We start from the raw sequence: 18083 nt of genomic DNA on the forward strand, positions 1-18083 counted from the left end.
TGCAAGATGAAATACCCCCCCAAAACATGACTATATAAAGTTTACAAATAAAAAACTAGGATATGCAATGAAATACCCCCCCAAATAAAAACAAACACCATCCTATACAAAAACTAAGATGAAGAAAGCCCTAGAAAGACGCGTTTTCTCTTTTGACACTAACTTTATCTAAAAAGGATTATTTCACAAATGAAAACAGCTGAAAAACATTATATACAAGCCTATAAGGTAAGCTATTTCTTTCAAACAGTACATCTTCTGTTGTTCACTTGATGAGTTTCTGCTGCTGTTCTGGTAGTAATTTTTATCCTCTGGTCACCCATACCTAAAAATTTGTCTGATATCACTTTCGCCAAATCGCTTTGTAAATAAATAAGTGCGATACTTAAGTCTTTTTTCTTTCTGTTTATGCTAAAATGTGTCTTTCTTTTTTGGCCATGTTTATTCTGATCAATTCATTCTTTTATTTTGTTTTAGATTTATGCAGAATACAAACCTCGGTGTTATTTTTTAGATGGCATTTTCAAGTTAAATTTAAGCCCCCCCCCTCCTCCAGTTTTTTAAGTTTTTCTATGTGTTTTTAACATGTTTGGAATTTATGAAACCTCTAGTTCCCTCATTCTCTCTCCCCGTCATCAAACTTGAGAAAAAAAAAATGCTAATGATTACATGTCTCGTTGATCGCTATGCGGCCAAGAAGTGGGTGTTCATTTTACGTTAAGTTTATATAGTAAAGTGATCCCCGCCTCTAAAATGTTACATTTTTATTTTCATTATTATTTAATTCTTTCATGTTAATTTTTTGAAGGCCATTGAAAATAAAAAATTAGATTTTGATTTCTTTTTAGGAGATAAACTATGCGGGGTTAGGTTGGAAAAAATACTAAATTACTTTTTTTTTTTTTTTTTTTTCTACTTGTTAAAAAGCTCGGTGACTGCAGTACTGGTTCGCTATTTAATCCACCACATGGCATAATATCACTATTAAATAAACATAACCATTTTAAAACTCCAATTAAATGTTAATTTGATGTATCAAATTAACATTTAACCATTTTAAAACTCCAATTAAATGTTAATTTGATGTATCAAATTAACATTTAATTGGAGTTTTAAAATGGTTATGTTTATTTAATAGTGATATTATGCCATGTGGTGGATTAAATAGCGAACCAGTACTGCAGTCACCGAGCTTTTTAACAAATAGAAAATATAATTTTAAAACAAAACAAGTAAATTTTTACGACGTGCCCCAGCATATTATAAACACTCCAACCTCTCGATGTTAAGAATGGCTTTTGGAATAAACACCCCTGCCAACCTCAAAAGCCATTCTTTACATGGGGAGGGTGTTTATTCCGAAAGCCGGTCTTAACCTGGGGTGGTTAGGGTGTTTATATTACGCTGGGACAAGTTGTAAAAAAAATACTAAAAAAAAAAAAAAAAAAGTTAATATCTAGAATCTTTCCAACTCCCAAAAACACCTTTACAATGTCGACTTTTAACAGGTTTTCGGGTATGCTGAAAACGAATATAATATTTAAAATAAATAGTTTCTATGGTATGAAGAAATTTTTTTAAAAAGTGGGGATCAATTTTTTATATGAATTTAACATAAAATGAGCACCTATTTTCGGACCGCATAGTGATATTTTTGCGGGGGAGGGGGCTGCCCGAAAGTTTTGTTTTTTTGGTAAATTTGTATATACCTTCCACCTTAACAATCACCTTTAGAATTACAACTTTGGTAAGTTTTCAGGTATGCTGAAAACGAATACCGCATTTAAATTCGCCATAAACAAGTAATTTTCTGGATATTAAGCAACCTCGAAAATCTATACAAGTCGACATTGTAAAGGGGTTTTGAAGTTGGAAAGAATCTAGACATTTACCAAAAAAGAAAACTGTAAGCAAACAATTTTTTGTGTTAACTTTTTTATTATTGAATCGAATATAAATTTAAATATTTAAAAAAAAAAAAAGATACTTATGCACTTATTGAACCGTGCTGAAATAATAACGTTATTATTTAGAAAGCCATTCTTAACATGGGTAGAGGAGACTGTTTTGTAACTATTCTGTATTTTTACTTAATGGTGCTAGTACACTTACTGATCCGCGCTATTTTTTAAATCATATTTCCAAGTTTAATTAAAGTTTTATGATATGTTTTTTTATTCAATTGTGAGGTTAAAGTTAGTACAGAATAGGTACAAAACACCCTCCCCATGTTAAGAATGGCTTTTTAAATAATAACGTTATTCTTTCAGCACGGATCAATAAGCGCACTGCACTAGTACCCACTTAACAAATTAATAAAAAGGGGGGGTTGTTTTACTATACACATGGATTCGAAAAAGTTGTCAAAAAACAAATATATAACAAATAAATATTATCAAAAGCAAGATAAGTTATTTTTCTACCTATATGGAAAGGTTTTTAGTGGTTTTACTCACTTTAAATTGGTTCGAAAAATATACAGTGTTTATCGATATATATGAAAACGACAAATGGCAGCGAGCTCTTAGTTGAACACGTTAAATTTGGGAAAATGAGTTAAAACTAAAAAATGACACAAAATAGTGTTATCGTAAATCTTTAATTTAACTTGAAAATACTATTTTAAAGATAGCGCGGTTCCATTGTATTGCATAAGCACCTAAACATTGTCAGCAAACTTTTTTTTTTTTTTCGTATAAACTTCGTGGGTTTGTGTTACTGTACACATAGATTCGAAAAAGTTGTCAAAAAACAAATATATAACAAATAAATGTTATCAAAGGCTAGATAAGTTACTTTTCTACCAAACTGGATATATTTTTCGTATTTTTATTCAATGTAACATGTTTATTCAGCTCGAAAAACATACAGTGTTTACCGATGTATTGGAAAATTCAAGATGGCGTCTGATTCTCTCATTAACACGGTAAGTTTGGGAAAAAGTGTTATAAATAAAAACCCAGATAAAATACTGTTAAAAACTCGCTCAATATATGTTACCGTGACATAGGTTGACATATATTCGGCGGGTTTTTAATAGTATTTTGTATAGTTTTTTATTTATAACACCTTTTCCCAAACTTACCGTGTTAAAGAGAGAATCAGACGCCATCTTGAATTTTCCAATACATCGGTAAACACTGTATGTTTTTCGAGCTGAATAAACATGTTACATTGAATAAAAACACGAAAAATATATCCAGTTTGCCATGTGATCAGATTTGCGACACCATTTGCAATTCTCATATTCACTTGAAATTAAATAAATTTACATTTTCAAGGTTTATCTAATTACCGGCATTTTGTGCATCCCAGAAATTAGTTTTCCTCTCGATCAGGGCATGTAATTCGGAAAGTTAATAAAAAAAAAACAAAAAAACATTTTCAAATAAAAGATAAATTGGTAATTGTATCATGCTGAAATAATAACGTTATTATTTCGAAAGCCATTCTTAAAGGGAGGAGAGGGTAATTATTCTGTGCTTCCACCTAACAATGTAATAATATGGTAAATTTTTACGACGTGCCTCAGCGTATTGTACCCCTACCTCCCCGTGTTAAGAACGGCTTTTGGAATAAACACACACCCCAAACTCGAAAGCCGTTCTTAACATGGAGAGGTTGGAGGGTGTTTATTCCGAAAGCCGTTCTTAGCATGAGGTGGTTGTGGGTGTTTATACTACGCTGGGGCAGGTCGTAAAAAATACCAATAATATATGTATTTATTTTATTTTTTGAATTTTCTTTATTTCTTTGATTAAATTTGGTTCATACTTATTTCGGACTTTTATTTTATTTTATTTTTATTTTTATATTTTCCCCGCTAAATACTTTTAGTTTTTGTTACATTTATTTTTTTCATACATATTTGAATAATACTTTTGGCCCCTTTTTATTTATCTATTTATTTTTGCTTCAAATAGTACCTTCAAAAAAGTTTTCGTGATTAAATAAACCAATGAAAACTTTTTGTGCATGCGCTTTCAGGGAGCAGCCATTAAAAAAAAAAAACCGTTTACGCAGAGTTCACGTTCCCTGTGAAGTATATATAAAAAAAAAATGTGAATCTATATGCGGTGCAAAAGTGCATAAGCACCGATAAATTAATTCAAATAATATTATACTTACTTTTATCGGATTTTTCTTCTTCGTCGATGTTTTAAAGGTTGCGTGTGTGACTTGTTTTTCAAAGCCAGAAGTGAATTTAGCTGCGCAGTGCGCATGCGTCATCAGCCAAAACGAGTCTTTCATCTGCGTTTATTCCCCTCGCCTCGCCCTCTCAACATACATCTCTTTTTGGCATTAAATACAAGGTCGGTTTTTTAATACGGGGAGAAACCAGCTCCCCAAAAAGGGACACTCTGTAACAAAAATGGAAAATGTGTCAGTCATGAAACATTTCTCTTCCCATTAACCGAGACCAAAAAATGAAATGCAGCAGTGGCAGCACCAGAACAGATACTACACTTGAGTTTTATATTTTTTTTTATTTACTCTGAAACGTTTACAACAAAACAGTAATAAATAAAAAATTAGGCACAAGAAGAGCACAAGGCCACTCCAAAATTGGGGTTATTTATTACTGTTTTGTTGTAAACGTTTCAGAGTAAATAAAAATATAAAACTCAAAGTGTAGGATCTGTTCTGATGCTGCATTTCATTTTTTTGGTCTCGGTTAATGGAGGAAAAATCCTTCATGACTGAGACATTTTCCATTTTTGTTACTAACCAGAGTGGCCAGTGCCCCTTTTTGGGGAGCTGGTTTCCTCGTCACTGTAGTCTATGCTTGTGACTGCTTGATTCTAGCTAAAGTTCTCATTCACCAAAATACCTCAATCACACTGGAGGTGGTCGTCCTACCTAACATTCCCAAATCATATCGCACGCACGTGCGTGTGTGCGTGTGTTTAATAAACAGTAAAATAAATTAGTAAACATAAAATTTTATGAAAGTCGTTTGTTTAAACTTTTGAAAGAACTATTTACGATCTAAGAATTCGGGGGGAATTTTTGACACCCCTAACACAAAACTGCGAATAAAATATAAAAATCTCGTAATTTCTTTTTTTTAAACGGAGTCGTTTATTTTCTTTATGGAATATGCTTCCAAAAGTTGTTTAAAAAATAATAGAAATATTATTTTTTTATTTAAAAAAACTCAGTGTTTTCAAAGTGCCGGCGCGCCTTCATGCAGCCATTTATTTATTTTTTTTTTACTTAATTGAAATCAATTGAATTTTACGAGTTTAATATTTTTCATTTTTTAAACTTTAAAAATCTATCAAATTTTTTTTATTTGTTCAATTTTTATGATATTTTCAGGTTCAATGTGAAATTTTACGCTCTTTCCAATACACCAAATATAATATTTTAGACAAACTTTTTTTTTAAATTCACCCCCCCCATTTTTAAATGTCTATTAAAATTTTAATAATTAATTTACTCACCAAAGTTTTATATATCACAAATTGAAGATAAAAGATCAATAAATAAAATATTCTAATTAAAAAAAAAAAAGAAGTGTTTTTTGGAAATTTAGCTGTAAAGTTGAAAGTGTAAAACCATTTTTTTTTAAATCACGTTAATTTTTTTTTTTTTAATGAAAGCTCATGTTATGCTAATATCGTCAAGTAAATACCGGATGCTGACAGCAATTTTTTCTATTTCATTCAATGTTTTCTTTTTTTAGATATTTAAAAAAAAATCCAGTTGATGAAGTAGAAATAAGATATAATAATCAAGAACTCGTGTATTTCATTAAGAGAATTTAAAAAAAAAATCGGTCAACTGAATTTTTGGTTCAACAGGAAAAACTTATAAGTGAATGTGTGCTTCTTTTTTTTTTAACTATGGAGGACCCAAAATACTAATTTTGGTTAACAGCATGCAATAAAAAAGAGACATTAATTATAACCCTTTGTTACATGATAAGGGCTGTCCCCTTTTCATGTAAGTATAAAAATAGAGATTAGTTAAAATGAAAATGAAATAGCAATAGACGAAATTTGAACCTCGTAATTTAGGTTTAGAAATAGATTACGTGTGAGAATTTAAAAAAAAGGAATGTAAAACAACGATTGTTTAGAATAGAGATAAAATATTTCAAGAAAAGAATGTGCACTGTCAAGTTTTTTATGAAATTTTAATTGAAAGAATGCAGCTATAAGATAATGTTTTTAACATATTGGAAAAATAGGTTACTGAGTATAGGTTAAAATTCCTTTTGTAGAAAAAGGAAAAGTTTTGGACACGCATGTCCAGAACACGTGAAAGAAGACACATTTTTTAACATGTGTATGACGTCACAGAATAGAGTTAAAAGAAAACAGAAAACTGGGAGAAACTCAGAGAGGGTCTGGGAATTCGAATGTCTAGGAAGCGAGACGATCACTTTGAAACTAAAATGTGAAGCTTTGAATTCTTGGTGAGAAAATCACGGCCGGTTGTGAAGAAATAAATTCATCATGTGTTTTGTGATAAAGCTCATCTTTGTGTTTGTGATTCTTACAAAAAGGTAAAGTGAAAATTGTATTATATATCTGTGTTATAAAATGCCATTACATACACGTCTCGACATCTCATGTCAACACAATGTCTGAACAGTAAACACTATCTCATCATTCTAAGAGCTTTCTTCTTCTACACGTCTAAGGAATGAACATTTAAAATATAGGAATCGTAATAACATAAACAATCTCTCATAACACGAACACGGAACGAACAATCTCTCTAAGTCTCTTACAACAACATCTCTCTTCTCCTTCTTCAACAGCATCACTTGTAATAAGACTCTCTTTCTAAGCAACTCTCTCTAAGACTCTCTCTTTTAATGAAACAAAATATAACACTTTTGACGAATCCATATTTGATAAATTGCAAATTAGCAGCAGCAGCGCTTTAAGCTTATGGTGCAAAATGCATTACAAAAATGCGATTTTCTACGACCCTTGCTTTAAATAATCCTTTTACTTAAAAAATACATGGAATTTAAAATATAAATATGCAGAAATTCTTAACAATGAAGAATGGAACTACCCATTTAATAGTATTTTTTATAGGTTAGTGATTTTTTGGCATTTATATATACATATATTTCTCGAAGCAAGTCAAAATACGTTGATTTTCTTTAAATCTTTTTTAAAGAAAACCGATTTAAAAACAAATATTGCATAATTTGCTATTAAACCTGTTATTTCTTTTTTTAATTTGCTTTTTGCTCCTTTAATTGAAAAAAAAATTAGGGTTTGAATTACATTTTTCAAATAGTTATAAGCTTCGAAAGATAGTAAGTTGAATTATTAAAGTTCTTATCATCATTTTTAATGTCTGCTTCTGATATATCTAGCCCAGCATAGTATAAACACCTCCAATCTCCCCATGTTAAGAACGGTTGGGAGAGGGGGTGTTTATGCCAAAGGCCGTTCATAACATGGGGATGTTTGGAGTGTTTATACTACACTGGGGCATGTAGTAATTAGTTCTTTCCGGAAGTGAACATTATCTTGTTTATTTTTTTTTTTTTTGTTATTTATTTCATGCTTCGGTCATAGTTTAAAATACTGATTTCTCTCTCTGATTCTAAAGGCGACAGGTGCCCGAAAAAACTGGCGTCCCCATTTTCGGTGATAAACTGTAGTAGTATGTAAAATTTTATTTTGATTCAGAATAGTTGGTTGGTTGATTGATTGTTTTTTGTTTTATGGCATATCAACACTTTTCAGGTTATTTAATGTCGAATCCTGTTATTTTGAAGAAAATTTTTTTTAATAGAATATTTTTTTTTCAAGTCGGTTTCTATTTAACCCATAGTTGGGAGCCTATCAGGTACTACCACTCCGGGTCAGAGTGAACCTGGGAGCAATGGTAATTAAAGGGTGGCTTCACACTCCCGAAAGCCCACTAGTTTAAGGTCATATCCAGGACCGACCCAGGATAGTATATATATATAAGAGGAAATAGTTAATAAAACATGTTAAAAACACTTTGAAAAAAAGAGTTAAAAACATATTTAATTTGAAAAGGAAACACTAAATAAGTGGATAGTCCTTAATCCGCAGTTTCGAAGAAATACTTTCCTTCTTATCAGAGGGTAGGAATTAGCAAAATGCGGGATCGGATTTTGCATGCAAAAGTATTTGATGAAACTGCAAGTAAGTCAAAGATCTTACTTGATAACAAAAAGTGAAGCATAGGGAATAGGGTGAAGAAAAAAGGTGATTACACGTGAATGGATAGTCTGGTGTAAGGTAAAGTATCCAATGACGGTAAAATCCAAAAATGTAAATCCAAGAAAGTTATATATATATATATATATATATATATATATATATATATATATATATATAGTCATCCACATACAGTACTGTTCTTCTGATTCACAGCTCATCAGTGCAGTTAGGCCAGCAACTACCTCAAGCCAGGTCCACATGCAGTACTGTTTCACTGTATCACAATTCATCAGTGCAGTTAGACCGGAAACTACTTCAAGCCAGGATTGAAACCTGGCCGCTCAAACGACAGTGAAGGCTTCTCACCATTACGTTATATAGCTGCTGCTGTGCAGGTAGTGAATTAACAATGTTTTGACATCGTCCAAATGCCTAAGCTAGGTTTGTTTACACAAAGAGTATCGCTTAATATGCTAATGTCAGTTTGTATATCACTTCCCAATATGCTCAACCCAAGATAGGGAGCATTGTAATCATCCACATACAGTAAGTGCGGTTAAACAAGCAACTACCTCAAGCCAGGATCGAAACCCGACCGCTCAAATAACAGTCAAGGCTTCTCATCATTATGCTGCTGTGCAGTTAGTGAAGTAACAATGTTTTGACACCGTCCAAATGCCGAAGGATGACCCCCCCCCCAAAAAAAAAACAGAGGACATTGAATTTTTTTCTTAGCATTTTACAGTCAACAGAGAAAAAAAAAGGCCAAATACCCTCGTGTTTTGATGTGATGTTTTGAATATAATAAACTAGTTATGACCAAAGTTTCATTTCATTTAGACAAAACACTAAGAAACGGGGCCTAATTATAGTTGGGGCCCGTTTTTTACGGGCACCCTGTATATGTGTGTGTATATATATATATATATATATATATATATATATATATATACATACAGGGTGACCCGTAAAAAACGGGCCCCAACTATAATATTTGTGTACACAGTCCTGGTCAAAATCATAAGACCACTTAAGAAAGTAAGCGTTTATGCATATCATCAAATTTTTAATCAAACAAATGGTTGAAACCATTGCCAAAAGGGAAAATATGATGGAAAAAATTGAAATCTGCTTCATTCAAAACCTTAACCTGATCTAATAATTATTTTTTTAAAAACAAACATTTTCACCTTGTCAAAATGATAAGACCACTGATAATTTATCTAACAAAAGGCAATTATAAATTACTAAAAAGGGTCTCAGTATTTAGTATAGCCTCCATTATTACGAATTACTTCAAAAATTCTCTTCGGCATGCTTGCGACTAAGTTTTTTATCAGTTGCGAAGGAATTTTATCCCATGTACTGAAAACTGAATCAGAAAGTTCCTTTATCGAATCATACTGGGTTCCATCCTTGAACACTTCTTTTACCATCCATCCCCAAAGATTTTCAATGGGATTGAGGTCTGCAGAACATGCTGGATGATCAAACAATTCTATATCATTTGAAGAAAAGTATTCTCGTGCTTGTTGAGAAGTATGTATCGCAGCACATTCTTGTTGGAAAATCCAATTTCTTCCACACAGACGTGGACCTTCAGTCCTGATAGAAGTATTTTCAAGCATTGATATGTACTTCAATGATGTTTGCCAGCCTTTCACTACTTGCAACTTTAGGGTCCCAGCTGACGTGAAAGCACCCCAGATCATTAAAGACCCTCCTCCACTATGCCGAGTTGAAAAAGTCTCTTTGGGTAAATTTTTATCAAAGGTATAGAATAAAGGCATGAAAAGAATTGTCATTGTAACATTTAAAAGCAACTTTATTGGTTATCTTCGTTAGTAAGAATATAGGAAAGAAGCGGGATATATAGAAAAAGGGTTTTTTTTTTTTACATAGGCATCACCACATTATCAAGGCCAAGAGGCCACTCGAGGATAAGGGTTAAAGAGTGTACAGTAGAAATTGGACATTATAGTAATCATGAGTAATGAAAATTTGTTAAATTTGATAACTTATATGGAACGGCTCATCAAGAACTTATTTACGTTAGACTTGAAGACAACCATATTGTAGTAAGCCGGAAAGCAGGAAAACGGAAGACAATTCCACAGGCGTGCAGTTCTAAGAAAAAAGCTTTGTTCATGGAATCTACGTTTAGGTTTAGGCACAGATAAAGAGTGGGGGGAATTATTGATAGTGTTTACAGCTAGACGAGTGTTTCTTGTGAAAGTTTGGCGAGGGGGGACCATAGATTGAAGCTCATTCGAACACTTTCCATGAAAATAACGATACATCAGAGACAAACTCACAACATCTCTTCTGTGAGATAAAGGTTGCAAGGAAGAGAAAAGGACATCTCCTACGAGGCTACGAAATCTATTTTGAACTCTATCAAGGCAAGCCAAGTCCTTTCTAGCAGCTCCTGCCCAGATGTGGCAACAGTATTCCATCCTTGGACGTACCTGGCTCTTGTATAGATAGAGAATAGCATCAGCAGTGAGATATCTACCGGATCGATAGAAAGATCCGACCATTTTTCCAGCGGCCTTGGCAACAGATTTGATGTACGTGTTCCATTTAAGATCAGGAGTAATGGTCAAGCCAAGAAGTTTGTCAAAACTTGAGGCCTCCTGAAGACGAGAGCCATTCATTTCAATTGATGTCAGATGTGGATCAGAATGTTGATGATGTAAAGAGAGAAGCTTGGTTTTAGATGCATTAAAAGTAACCAGCCATTCTTTACCCCATTGTACTACGTGCTCAAGATCAGAGGAGAGAGAATTGGAGAGAACTTGGTCGTTTACTGTCTTAGATGTGCTACCATAAATGGTAGTGTCGTCAGCATAGATGTCTACAAATGATGTAAGGATGTGATTTGGAAGATCATTAATGTAGATCAGGAAAAGAGTTGGGCCCAGGATGGACCCCTGAGGGACACCGGCATTAATACTGTGAGCTTCTGATTTTTGCCCCTCAACTACTACTCTTATGAACCTATAAGAAAGAAATGATTTAATAATTGAGAAGACATTTCCAGCAATACCATAGCTAGAGATCTTATGAAGTAAACCTTTATGCCATACCCTATCAAAGGTTAATCACTGAAAGAATTCCTTTGTGGAAACGTAGATTAAATATTAGACAGACTTGTTGAAGGAGAACAGTTTTCATTCATGCTTGTATCTATAGTAGTTGTGGAAACAGTTTCTGATGTGGAAACGTAGATTAAATATTAAACAGACTTGTTGAAGGATAATAGTGTCCAAGCGCCCATGTATCTATAGTAGTCATATTTTGTTGATCCGCTATTCATTATTACTTGTTTAAATGACAAACTGATTTATCTCTCCCTGCTTTACGAGTATTTCCGTTCTTACCAATGATTGTTAAGTTCTGCTGTAACTTTGAGTGCCGCGCTTAGATCACAATCAGGACAATGATTTCTACGATTTTTTATTAAAAAATAAAAACATGAAAAGAATTTATATATTATTTAATTGGAATTCATTATTATACTCATCTTTTTTTTTTAGATGAGGATAATAGTCTGCAATAAACATTAATGAAAAGAATTGTCATTCTACCATGTAAAAAAGCAACATTATTAGTAAGAAAATAAGAGAGAAACGGGTTAGTAGTTGAAAGTGTTGTCATGTGGAAAGGTAGATTAAAGATTATACATACTTGTTGAAGAAGAACAGTATTCAAGTGCACTTGTATCTATAGTAGTCGTGGAAAGAGTTTCTCATGTGGAGACGTAGATGAGACAGGAAAAGTTTAATGAGAGTGGAAAACTATTTCTTAATCTCGGAGTAATAGTTCAGCTTTGACAGTGGGTTTATCCACTACACATTACTATGAGAAAGAAAGAGAAAAATGTTCAGTGGATATGTGCGTTGGAGTCGGTAATCGAAGCGTGTATCCATGTATGGACGGAGGCAAAGGATTAGAGAGTCCCGTGGTAAAAAGAGAGTATGTGTGTGTACCACACATGGAAAACCATATTTAAAGATAGCTATGCCTGGGCGAGGTCACGTTCCAACAGAGAGGTGTGTTGTCAGCAAAAGCCAAGAAGAAAGAGGGAGAATGTGTTGCTGGTTTGGCGTTTTATACATTCGCTCACATGACAGAGCTGGTTTCTGATTGGACAAGCCAAAAAGAAAGTGGATTTCAAAATCTCCAGCCTTGTATTTCTGGCAATTTTCATCTGCTACACTCATTAAAGTCAGATTCGAGTAATCAATGTGTAGTGGAGTGGTTGAACGTTGTCTCTCGCGTCGAAAAAGGTGAAATTTATAGATGAATAACAAATAAAGAAACAACGCTCACTAAATGTGGAACTTATAAACTGTGTGAATTTATTACAAGTACAAGACATGTGTTGTGATACCATGGCATGTGCAAATGACAAAAATTAATGAGAATTGATAGCAGGTTTATTTGTTTGCAACCACAGACTTTAAAACAAGTAAAGAATATTTATACATTTTTTAAATAGAGATAATAAGGCCGTGTGTGTCTGTGTGTGTGTGTGTGTGTGTGTGTAAAGCTATTCAATATGCATGGGTTGTTCCATAATCGAGTCAGTGTGTGTGTGTGTGTGTGTGTGTGTGTGTGTGTGTGTTACTAACTCGGAGTGTGTGAGTGCCTGTCCATTCTTGCATGATGTCATAAGAAAAAGTGAAAGACAAAAAAAGGAAGAAATAGAGCGATAGAAGTTGATGTCGACACCTGGAGGTTGAAACATGCTCTGCTGCAGATAAGAGCGATAATCGTATATCTCTCAACTCAAAATGTTGTGCATTGTCTCCACACATGTTTAACAAGAAAGTCAGGAGGAAAGTCTTGGCGTCCTAGATGTAAGAGAGAGAGAGAGAGAGAGAGAGAGAGAGAGAGAGAGAGAAAGGAAGTTGATATCGCCACTTATCAGCTGAAACATACAACAGCTAGAAATAAGGGGTGATAACTGTATGTCTCAAACTTGAAGGTGTTGTGCATTGTGTCCGCGTGTGCGCTGCATGTAAGCTAGGCTTAGTAGTTGTTTTACAACATGTCTATATAGATTCCACAATGATAGCAGTTGTATAAATCATTGCTTAAAGGTTGCTTGATAGCAAGAAAGAAATACTTACTTCCCCAAAGTTTTATTTGTTAACAGGGATAAACCCACTGTCAAAGCTGAACTATTACTCCGAGATTAAGAAATAGTTTTCCACTCTATAAACCAACTAAAATCAAAGTGCATTCTAGCCAATCAGACATAAAACGCATTGTATTTTTTTAGTGAAAGGGACTTAATATTTTTACCAGACATGTTCAATGAATTTATCTCCTATGAGAATTGTAGTTGAAATGTTACAACTTATCAATCATCCAAAAAAAATAAAGATTTATTTATACAAAGTGAAGCGATAATATTGCCTCCCTAGAAAAGATGACATGATCCCCTTAATGTAATTTACACAGGATCGAATTTACGTTACACCAATTATTTCCCTTGGCCGGTGTAATCTAAAATATTCTCCTGTAAAAATTGTTTTTTATCTATAAGAAAAGAAAAACTATTTTTATAATCGGAATTTTTCGATTTTTGATACTTATTGGATGAATTTCTGTACAAAACATATCTAAGAACACTACCAGACATATAAATTACATTTGTGTGAAATTTGCAAAAGTTAGGCTCCGCTGTTTCGAAACCGACGGTACCAATGTTTTTCTGATCTTCTGTACAGTTTTAAACAAATAAATATTAAGCTCTTATATTGAAATTTTTCCTTTGTAATCGAGCACTTTGATGAAATTCTTTTCCCAAAACAGAGAACAAATACATACATACATATATATATACATATATATATATATGTATATATATATAATTATTTTTTCTACCATAATAATTAAATACCTACAGACACTAGTGTTTCATCCTTTCGGGATTCTTCAGTGTAGGGTGTCACGATTAACACCAGCCGAACGATTCGAACCCCGCAACACGAGACATCTCTGGCTCGATTAGCGGAGACCGTATCCATTCGGCTACCATTAACCGCGTGAAATAGCATTGAATTTTAAACAATTTAATTTAAATGTTCATTACGTCAGTCAGACAGTGATCTAATCGTTATACGATGATCTATGCATAAGAGCTAAATTGACCGACTTTAATTCAACTGAAAGTGCTCAACGATAATAAATGAATTTCTTAAAGGGGCTGCCATAATTATTTTTTCTACTATAATAATTAAATACCTACAGACACTAGTGTTTCATCCTTTCGGGATTCTTCAGTGCAGGGTGTCACGATTAACACCAGCCGAACGATTCGAACCCCGCAACACGAGACATCTCTGGCTCGATTAGCGGAGACCGTATCCATTCGGCTACCATTAACCGCGTGAAATAGCGTTGAATTTTAAACAATTTAATTTAAATGTTCATTACGTCAGTCAGACAGTGATCTAATCGTTATACGATGATCTATGCATAAGAGCTAAATTGACCGACTTTAATTCAACTGAAATTGCTCAACGATAAGAAATGAATTTCTTAAAGGGGCTGCCATAATATATATATATACGTGTTAGAAGGCTATCACAGTACAAGGAATGGAATGTTGTGGTGTTGCGAAAGCAAGAAAAAACAAGTTTTATATAAATCTATATTTATAAATAAATAAATAAATAAATAAATAAATATATATATGTGTAATAATTTTTCTAGATATATCTGTGAATGCATTTTACGGATTTAATTTCCTGCGAGACTAGTTAATTAGCATAAAAATAATAAAAATCATAAAAATAATAAAAATCATAAAAATAATAAAAATCATAAAAATAATAAAAATCATAAAAATAATAAAAATAATAAAAATCATAAGACTAGTTAATTAGCATAAAAATAATAAAAATCATAAAAATAATAAAAATAATAAAAATCATAAAAATAATAAAAATCATAAAAATAATAAAAATCATAAAAATAATAAAAATAATAAAAATCATAAGACTAGTTAATTAGCATAAAAATAATAAAAATCATAAAACAAAATAAAATAATAATAAATAGATAACATTGGACTAATTAGCAAAAAAAAAAACCACAAATTTTTAATAATAATAATAATAATGATAATGATAATAATAATAATAATAATGATAATAATAATAATGTCGTTCATAAAATTCTGTTTGCGTTTGCTTACAATACCACGTCTACTAATATTTGTGCTGGACGCTTTTAAAAATAGTCTTACTTCTCTTATAGATAAAAATGAAAATTTTTACAGGGGAATATTTTATGTTACACCAACCAAGGTTACACCGGTGTAATGTAAAATATTCCCCTATAAAAATTATTTTTTTATCTATAAGAGAAGAAAGACTATTTTTAAAATCGGATTTTTTCGATTGTTGATACTTATTGGATGAATTTCTGTACAAAACCTATCTAAGAACACTGCCAGACATATAAATTACCTTTTTGTTAAATTTTAAAAAATGGGTTCAGCCGTTTTGGAAATTATGAGGAAGGAACATACAGACAGTGAAATTCATATAGTAGAGGTAGAGATATAAAGTCATTAAAGAGAAGAAAATCTATTTTTAAAATCAATTGAAGTCCAAATATCAGTTGACATGATAGTGTAAACAAACAGACGGAATTTGATCAACAACATTATCATTTTTTTTTTAATTAGTCCACCTATAGGAACTATTACAACTGCTCTATCAGGTTTGCGTGTGGCGCGAACATACAGACACAAATTGTAAAAGGGAAACATGATATTGAAAACAAACAGACGGAATTTGATATTCCCCTGTAAAAATTCTTCTATAAAAGAAGAAAGACTATCTTTAAGAGAATATGGTACACTTGGCAAAAGCAAAGTGTTCAAGTCATTATGTGATACCAATATCTTTGTGTTACAATCGAGCCATATAGATTTATTTATACAAGGTGGAACGATAAAATTGTATCCCTAGAAAAGACAACATGATTCCATTTGATGAAAACCGGATTTCTTTTTTGTAGCAGACCATCTACTAGTTGGCCAGTTCTGTACAAATCCCAAAAGCGATAGGATCCTTCTATTATGTCTGAAAGTGACACAATGTTCAATGAGCGAAATCAGAGATGTGCCATTGTACAACTCATACTCTCTACCAATCCAAGTTATGACAACAGGACCATTGCCAGAATGCGTTGCTGGATTGCCACGATTACAGGGGTGGGCCTAGGCTGATGAAAACAAAGTTTTCAGCCACGGTTATGGTCTTTGATGTGGTTTCAAGTGAGGACCACATCATGCCACCGCACATCTTCGAATTCGGTTTGAAAGTCAACACCAAAGTGTACCTGGATGTGCTAAAGGATGTGGTGATGCCCTGGTGCAATCAGGTAGTTGCTGACAAACCCTGGGTGTGGCAGCAGGATTCGGGAGAGTGTTACGACTTTGTACCCTTATCTCAGTGGCCAACCCCTCCTTCCCCGACCTGAACCTGCTGGACTACTTTGTTTTGTCATATGTCGAGATCACCAACATGACCTCCCTAACATCAAAGCTAGCCTGATCGCCACTATCCACCAAGCTCCTGACAGCGCTTGTGAAAAAGGCATGCTTTCAGTTCTGGACCCATATCGTGGCAGTGATTGAGGCTGAAGACAGCTACATTAAAGAGATCTCAGCTCTACTACATAATAAAGTTGCCTTAATTGATTTTTTCAATAAAATCTTTTAAATAGACTATAGTATTTTTTCTCTAGGGCGACAACTTTATCGTTTCATCCTGTATTTGGGATCATGTCTAACAGTGGATAATAAAGAGTTGAGTAACGAGTTGTTTGTTCACATTACATTTAATCATCTGCATGTCTATACATTCAATAAAATCTAGCAGTCAGAAGGAAATAACTAGTGTTGGGGCGATTAATCAGGATCGGAATTGGAAAAATCAGAACTGAAGGCAGCTACATTGAATAGATGTCAGCCCTACTACATAATCAAGTTACCGGAATTGATTTTTTTGGATAAAATTTTAAAAATAAAGCTATAGTGGTTTTTCTTTAGTGTGACACTTTTATCATTCAACACTGAAAATTTACAACTGGTCCATAATTGTCATGTGAACTTTCCTTTTACCCATGAAGTCAGTTTTATAAAATATAGAAAATAAATCCACTTAATGTTCTTTTCAAAAATTATTTGGAGTAAATATTTTGTATAAAATAATTTTGCTTTTTGGTCCCCTGACAAATGAGGAATTGGACCTAGTAATTCACTCCTGTTTGTCTGTTCATTTGTTTGCACTTTTCGCAATAATCACGCCATGGATTTTGTTGACATTTTGCACACACATTAGTCATGGTGAAAGTAAATTTTTCATACATAGAGAGGGGCCCTACATGCTTGGCTTGTTCATATAAAACATTGATTTTATATTTCTTCAGTTTTCTGTACGACTCGCCTGTGAACTTAATTAAGCTGCTGAATTTGGTGCCATTTCACTTTTCTATTACGTGGAGAAAATCGCGTGCATAGCAAAAATGATCCTCTATTTTCATTGGTTTACCAAATGATGTTTTTCAAAATTATATGGTTTGATTTCCTACTGTTTGGTAATGCTGGAATTATCGCTGGTGATACACACATGCATGGACTGTTGGAAATACCAGAAAAAAAAAGCAGTCATTCAGAAATCAAAACATATGGAAAGAGGAATGTAAGAACCTTGAATTCAGCATTCTTTAACTGACCAAGATCCGAAAATGTAAACACCCAATTTGGAATTTGACCTTGAAACATTTTTGGAGGAGGATTTTGTCAACATAAAAAAATGAAATCAGGTTAAAAAAAAGATGAGAGAGGAACAAAGCGAAAGGACGCTGACCAAGTTTTCATTTAGT

General features: G+C 33.0%; 1 protein-coding gene across 2 annotated transcripts in view; it reads right to left on the reverse strand.

Moving 5' to 3' along the window:
* The window catches only part of LOC145269104 (uncharacterized), a 156509-nt gene that overhangs the window by 19290 nt on the left and 119136 nt on the right, over positions 1-18083 (reverse strand). Inside the window, exon 1 of one of the 2 annotated variants that reach the window (XM_080124693.1) lies at positions 4129-4298. The exons of the other annotated variant lie outside the window; for it this stretch is intronic. The gene's annotated coding sequence lies outside the window, so the exon portion shown is untranslated. Of the gene's footprint in view, positions 1-4128; positions 4299-18083 lie in introns of those variants that run through there. 2 annotated transcript variants of the gene reach the window in all.

The sequence above is a fragment of the Euprymna scolopes genome, chromosome 45 (assembly GCF_053919585.1).
Source record: "Euprymna scolopes isolate OS-2025 chromosome 45, ASM5391958v1, whole genome shotgun sequence".
NCBI classification, from domain to species: Eukaryota; Metazoa; Mollusca; class Cephalopoda; order Sepiida; family Sepiolidae; genus Euprymna; species Euprymna scolopes.